Below are 6,236 nucleotides of genomic sequence, written 5' to 3' on the forward strand. Positions count from 1 at the left end.
TATTAATTCCCCTAAACAGGAGATCAAATTGACTAGTCCTTCTAACTCATCAGTTAACTCGAAACCCCTCAATGGACAACCGAGCACCACCACCTCCACTGTTTCCGACACCACTTCCCCCACTAATTGCACCCAACATCCCAGTGTATGCAACCCAAACAATCCCACCTTCTGAACCACCTCTATCGTGGATCGGGCAGGGCATGCAAGGACAAGCAGTGTTCTTCAATCTAAGCATCAATGGACAGGAGATAATTTTTATCATCCAAAACCAAAACTTCCTTGCACAACTGATAACCGAGGGAATAATACTAGCAATGGACAACTACATGAATCACATGTGGATGGCCAATGTTCTAGACCCATTAGCTCCGGCAATAGCCCCAACTCTCTTCTACAACATGCATGCCCAATGGACACTACCACATCACTTCAACCTTCTCCTAAACATGAATCAAGTCTTCAACCTACCCTTTTTCACTCCACATGAGACAATCAACACAAATCCCTTGTTCTTTCCATGGCAACCTCAACAAACCCAAGCTCCACAAACACCCCAGATGCCCATGCAGATGGACAATCCACAACCTGCTCCTCCACAAGCACAAGGAGAAATGGAAGCGCACATAACCTCTTCACAGAAATCTCAAGTCTGCGAAGAGCAGCCCTTATGATATTCCCAGAATTGGAGGACAAAAAATACATACACCGCTACCCCATAGCTCTCTACAAGTTCTCCCTCCACATTCGTCTACCTCTCAACACTGCGATAGCAAAATATGCAGTAGTGATGAGTTCATCCTTGAGAGGCTTCCAATTCCCTCTACTGTAGAGCCAGAATAATTTATCTCATCAAACAAATCCCCAAACCATGAATAGACCCACAAGCTTTGTCATCTGGAACATTAAGGGAGTCAATAATGACAATTTTAGGCACAACTTCAGGGAATTAATTAACACGTATAATCCCTGCATGGTCGCTCTTCTAGAAACTAGGATGGAAAGTCATACTACTCTAAGAGACGACTTCAACTTGTCTGACGTGATCGAAGTCCCTGCCCAAGGTAGGTCGGGAGGTCTAGTTATCCTTTGGCAAGATAATGTTGTGGCTGTCACCCGTATATCTCAGTCCCCTCAAGACATTGAAGCCATGATCCAATTTAATCGATTCCCAACCTTAGTTATTTAGTACCATTTATGCTAGTACGTTAGTGGTAAATCGTAATCTACTATGGAATCACATTAGAACTATTTATGATAATTATAAGGGTCCCTAGTTTATGGGAGGCGACTTCAATGACATTATGAGTCAAGAAGAGATATGGGGTGGTAGACCGTTAAATAGAACTAGATCCTCTAAGCTTTGAGCCTCTATTAATTACTGTAATCTCATTGACCTAGGATTTAAAGGCAGTCGTTACACTTGGTCAAATCATAGAAGGAGAAGTCATGGTTTAATATTAGAAAGGCTTGATCGTTGTTTGGCCAATGATGCATGGCTACAACAGTACCCCCAGGCATCAGTCTTGCACCTCCCAAAAACACACTCTGACCATAACCCACTCCTTGTTAATCTCACCCAACCACATACCAGACCTATAGATAGATCATTCCATTTAGAATCCTATTGGTGCACTCATCCTGATTTTACCTCAATTGTTTATAATAGTTGGCAGGGTAAGGAATTCGCAGAAGCCACTCAATTTTTCAAACATAATGTTATCAACTGGAGTAAGAATACATTTGGGAATATTTTTGTCATGACCCAAAATCTACCTAGTCGTGATGGCACATAACCCAACTTGTCAGGTAAGCCAATTAATAACTATCCAATTCGATTAATATTTAACTGACTTTAATACACTCCCCAAGGACTGGTAGTACAAATCATGAGCTTCTAAGACTAAAAATTATAAAACTGGTGTGACATAAAAATACATCATATGTCTGAAATATACATGAACAGATTAAAAATTCTAAAGCTACCATGAACAAGAGGCAGCAAATGGCTGGAACGCATGTACATTTTCACATCCATCTCCCGTCGTACGCAGAACATCAACATCAAAAATCTGCATGTGAGGTGCAAAAGTGTAGTATAATTACAACCGACCCCATGTACTTAATAAGTAACAAACCTAACCTTAGTTGAAAGTAGTGACGAGCTGGAACACGGTCAAGTCCAACAACAGCTCATAACAATATAACAAAAGTGGTACATGAAATAACTCATAAATAAAATGTTCAGCTCGTTCACAGTTCCAGAAAATAGACATGTTTTTCAAGTATAAAAGTGAAAACCCAAATCTTTTACCGAAAACACCAAAATATGAGTAAGTTTGCAAAATTGTGATTTGTCCTTCCAAAATTGTTCAACAGGTAAACGTCCTATTATCAAATGGCATGAGGAAAAGTACATCTATATGCCTACAAGTAAATGTACATGTGAAGTCATGAATGACGCAATATCGTATAGCATGAGAAAAATACATCTCTATGACTGTATGTCAAGTGTGCATGTCAATGCGATACAACTCAGTAATAAAACCATATGTATACTCTCAGAGTATCATTTCGCTCAGTCCTCCCAATCGCTCGGCACTCGCACTCAGTAGGTACCTGCGCTCACTAGGGGTGTGTGCAGACTCCGGAGGGGCTCCTTCAGCCCAAGTGCTATAATCCGCACAGACAACTCACGTGCTATAGTATCAATATCTGGATCCACACTGACAAATCACGTGTTGCACGGACAACTCACGTACTATAGTATCAATATCTAAATCCGCACGGACAACTCACGTGTTATAGTATCAATAACTTAAAATCAGGCCCTCGGTCTCACTCAGTCATCAATCTCTCCAGTCTCTTGGGCACACAATTGTCATGAAACTAGCCCAAAAATAATGATATGATGTATCAATAAATAACAACAGAGACTGAGATATGAAATTGCAATGTAAGCAAATAACTCAACAGTAGTAATGACCACAATAGGTCCCAACAAGATAAGTATATAGTCTGGATATGGTTTCTAACATGAATTACAGCTCGATAATTCTAGTACGTAGAGATTTCATGATTACAGATAAGTTCAGGTAACTACACAGTACCAAGAAATAATGGAGTCACAGTTAACACGGTGCATGCCCACACGCCCGTCACCTAACATGTGTGTCACCTCAACACCAAATACATAACACGTATAATCAGGGTTCATGCCCTCAGCTCCAAGATTAGAAGAGTTACTTATCTTGAACAAGCCGAGTCCAATATCGAGCAAGCTAACAATGCTCCAGAAATTTCATTATGCGCGTATCAACTTCCGAACGACTCGAATCTAGTCACAATTAATTCGATTCAGTCAACACAAATTATAGGAATTAATTCCATATAAAAATATTAATTTTCCAACAAAATTCAAAATTGTACTCAAAAATTATCCGTGGGGCCCGCGTCTCGGAACCCAACAAAAGTTATAAAATATGAATGCTCATTCAACCACGAGTCCAACCATACAAATTTATCAAATTCCGACAACAACTCGACCTTCAAATCCCTAAATATCATTTTCAAATCCCTAGGCCCAAATCCTATAATTTTACCTCAAAAATACGTAATCTAGTCGAAATACTCAATGATAATCCAATATTATTGACTAAAAATAATCACAAGTGACTCACCTCAAGTTTTTCCATGAATTCTCTCTGAAAATAGCCCCAAAACCGTGTTGGAAATGTCCAAAAATGGTAAAAATTCAGAACCCCTTCGAAATGTATACTGCCCAGGGGTTCCGCACCTGTGACTCACTTAGCTCCTTCTGCGGCCTCGCAGGTGCCAGAAACCAACCGCTTCTGCGGTTTGCTAAGGCCTTCAGTGCCTCCACTTCTGCACCCCAAAAGCTGCTTCTGCGGGCTCGCATTTGCGAGGCTCAATCCGCTTCTGCGGAGCTTGCGCTTCTGCGCCCATCCGTCCGCATCTGCGATCACGCACGTGTGGAATTTTCCCTCGCACCTTCGGCCATTGCCCACTCTCCCTTTACCGCTTCTGCACTCCCAGGCTCGCTTCTGCGAACTTGCACATGCGAGCCCATTTCCTCAGGTGAGATTGCATTAGTAGGCAACAACAAGTTTTAATTATTCTAAGTCCAAATTTGATCCGTTAAACATCTGAAACTCACCCAAGGCCCACGGGACCTCAACCAAATACACCAACAAGTCCTAAAATATCATACGAACTTGGTCGAACCTCTAAATCACATCAAACAACGCTAAAATCACGAATTATACCCCAATTCAAGCTTAATGAAACTAAGAATTTTTAACTTCTACATTCGATGTCGGAACCTATGAAATCAAGTCCGATTGACCTCAAATTTTGCACACAAGTCATAAATAACATAACGGTCGTATTCCAATTTCTAGAATCGGATTCCGACCCCGATATCAAAAATTCAACTCCCCGGTCAAACTTCCAAACTTAAATTTCCACTTTAGCCAATCCATGCCTAATTTAACTAAGGACGCCCAAATAATTTTTCGGATACGCTTCTAAGTCCAAAATCACCATACGGAGCTATTGGAATCATCAAAACTCTATTCCAGGGTCGTTTACGCATAAGTTAACATCTGGTCAACTATTTCAACTTAAGCTTTAAATCTCGGAACTAAGTGTTCTAATTCATTTTGTAACCTCACCGACGATTCACATAATTATAATAGAATGCGGGATAAGCAGTAAGCGGGGAAACGGGACTGTAATACTCAAAATGACCTGCTGGGTCGTTACATTCTCCCCTACTTAAATATATGTTCGTCTTCGAACGTGTCAAGAGTTGTTCCTAAGCCTTTAAATCACTGTTCCACCATACCATACACATACCCGGGGGTGATCCTACGTCACCCTATTTTATACAGGCCTGACGACATAACATAATTGAGGATCATTAATTCAACCTTAGCCCATAAACCTTGGAATTCAATTTCCAACATTCAGAATTTCTTTTCAAGACCCGAATCTCACATCTACACACTGTATAAGTCTGAACAAACTGTATCAAGCCATAGCCAAAACCGAAGATGTAATCACATGATATACCACACAATTCGCATACTCGTAGCAATAATTTCTAATCACCATAGCTGCTTAAAAACAAACTCGATACTGGTGATAAACCTCATATCAAATAAAACCTCGTTCAAAAAACTCTGTACACTGCCGATAATGAAAGAAAACACGCGGAATCTCATAACCACTTATCATATCAACAAGTCATGGAGCTCTCTCGCCCTAACCAGAACCATAATTACTTTATAAGCCGACTTTCAATATTATTCTCCCAAATATACCGTAATCAAATTTGATAGTACCCATCATAGGTACAATGACCTTATATTATCAAATATGACTATTCCACAGACATGCCACACCAATATAACTCAAGCCACAAACTGCACAATCCGTGCGTCCAAAAATAGGAAATGTCTTGAAGAAGAGAACCATTTCGCAAGTTCCACAAGCACCACTACAATCGTAATGCTATGAGCTCATCATACATAGTAGAACCAAAACACACGAATCTAAAAAATGGATTATATCCCGACGTAACCCTGTTGCAATGCGTGACCCCATCCAAATCCAAACACTGGTCCATATGAAATACCCCTAGCTACCATGCTCAAGGCCAACAACCGTGCGCAATTTGACATCAAGTTTCCAAGGTGCATAACTATTACCACGGATAAGTAGATAGCACAATATACCACAGTCCGGAGAGAACATAACCAAGTGCACAATCAATCATTCATCACCCAGATATCCATCTCGCTTAAATTCCTCTATAAGGCCCGAACAGAACCGCACTATGTGTGCTTATAACCAACAAATCACAACCCCTCGTAGTGTAGAGAAGTAACACATAGATCATATCAGAGCACGAATAAGATTCGCTCTAACCGAATGGCATATCCCCCAACAATAGTAGTATGGAGTTGACCAATCCAACCCGATGTAGAATACACATCCTCATTGGGCCTACCAATGGACCCCAAATCAGCTCTGGTCACCCACAAATAGATACATACTCCTCTGAAAGTCCACAATGACCTAACCGTAACATATACTATCATCTTGCTAGCTTTGGCCACATTTTCACAGTTCACAGTCACGATACAATCTACTTCTGAGAACTCCCAGTCTCCCAAATTTATAGAACACACAAATCACCATATCTGCTCCCA

The sequence above is a fragment of the Nicotiana tabacum genome, chromosome 2 (genome assembly GCF_000715075.1).
Source record: "Nicotiana tabacum cultivar K326 chromosome 2, ASM71507v2, whole genome shotgun sequence".
Classification (NCBI taxonomy): domain Eukaryota; kingdom Viridiplantae; phylum Streptophyta; class Magnoliopsida; order Solanales; family Solanaceae; genus Nicotiana; species Nicotiana tabacum.